Source organism: Leiobunum rupestre, chromosome 2, assembly GCF_980474605.1.
Source record: "Leiobunum rupestre chromosome 2, qqLeiRupe1.1.hap1, whole genome shotgun sequence".
In the NCBI taxonomy this organism is placed as follows: domain Eukaryota; kingdom Metazoa; phylum Arthropoda; class Arachnida; order Opiliones; family Sclerosomatidae; genus Leiobunum; species Leiobunum rupestre.
In genome coordinates this window covers 57128213-57129435 of record NC_143385.1, presented here as the reverse complement: position 1 = coordinate 57129435, position 1223 = coordinate 57128213, and the positions used below count along the sequence as shown (strand labels likewise).

Genomic DNA, 1223 nt, shown 5'->3' with positions numbered 1-1223 from the left:
GGATGCCCTGTTTAACAAGTTTCATTTATAAAAAATAAAAAATCATCTGCAAACAAGTTAACCGTCTTAGCTAGCAGAGCGTGGTTTCGATCCACGGACCTCTGGGTTATGGGCCCAGCACGCCCCCACTGCGGCACTCTGCTAGACGGATGCCATGTTTAACAAGTTTCATTTATAAAAAATAAAAAATCCTCGGCAAGCAAGTTAACCGTCTTAGCTAGCAGAGCGTGGTTTCGATCCACGGACCTCTGGGTTATGGGCCCAGCACGCTCCCACTGCGCAACTCTGCTTGACGGATGCCCTGTTTAACAAGTTTAATTTATAAAAAATAAAAAATCCTCGGCAAACAAGTTAACGCTCTTAGCTAGCAGAGCGTGGTTTCGATCCACGGACCTCTGGGTTATGGGCCCAGCACGCTCCCACTGCGCCACTCTGATTGACGGATACCATGTTTAACAAGTTTCATTAATAAAAAATAAAAAATCCTCGGCAAACAAGTTAACCGTCTTAGCTAGCAGAGCGTGGTTTCGATCCACGGACCTCTGGGTTTTGGGCCCAGCACGCTCCCACTGCGCCACTCTGCTTGACGGATCCCTTGTTTAACAAGTTTCATTTATAAAAAATAAAAAATCCTCGGCAAACAAGTTAACCGTCTTAGCTAGCAGAGCGTGGTTTCGATCCACGGACCTCTGGGTTATGGGCCCAGCACGCTCCCACTGTGCCACTCTGCTTGACGGATGCCTTGTTTAACAAGTTTCATTTATAAAAAATAAAAAATCCTCGGCAAACAAGTTAACCGTCTTAGCTAGCTGAGCGTGGTTTCGATCCACGGACCTCTGGGTTATGGGCCCAGCACGCTCCCACTGCGCCACTCTGCTTGACGGACGCCCTGTTTAACAAGTTTCATTTATAAAAAATAAAAAATCATCTGCAAACAAGTTAACCGTCTTAGCTAGCAGAGCGTGGTTTCGATCCACGGACCTCTGGGTTATGGGCCCAGCACGCCCCCACTGCGGCACTCTGCTAGACGGATGCCATGTTTAACAAGTTTCATTTATAAAAAATAAAAAATCATCGGCAAGCAAGTTAACCGTCTTAGCTAGCAGAGCGTGGTTTCGATCCACGGACCTCTGGGTTATGGGCCCCAGCACGCTCCCACTGCGCAACTCTGCTTGACGGATGCCCTTTTTAACAAGTTTCATTTATAAAAAATAAAAAATCCT

General features: G+C 46.5%; 1 non-coding gene across 1 annotated transcript; it reads right to left on the bottom strand.

The window, feature by feature from the left end:
* Positions 1–512: 512 nt before the first annotated feature.
* On the bottom strand, positions 513–584 carry TRNAL-CAA (transfer RNA leucine (anticodon CAA)). Its single transcript has one exon. It is a non-coding gene; the product is annotated as a tRNA-Leu (tRNA).
* Positions 585–1223: the final 639 nt, after the last annotated feature.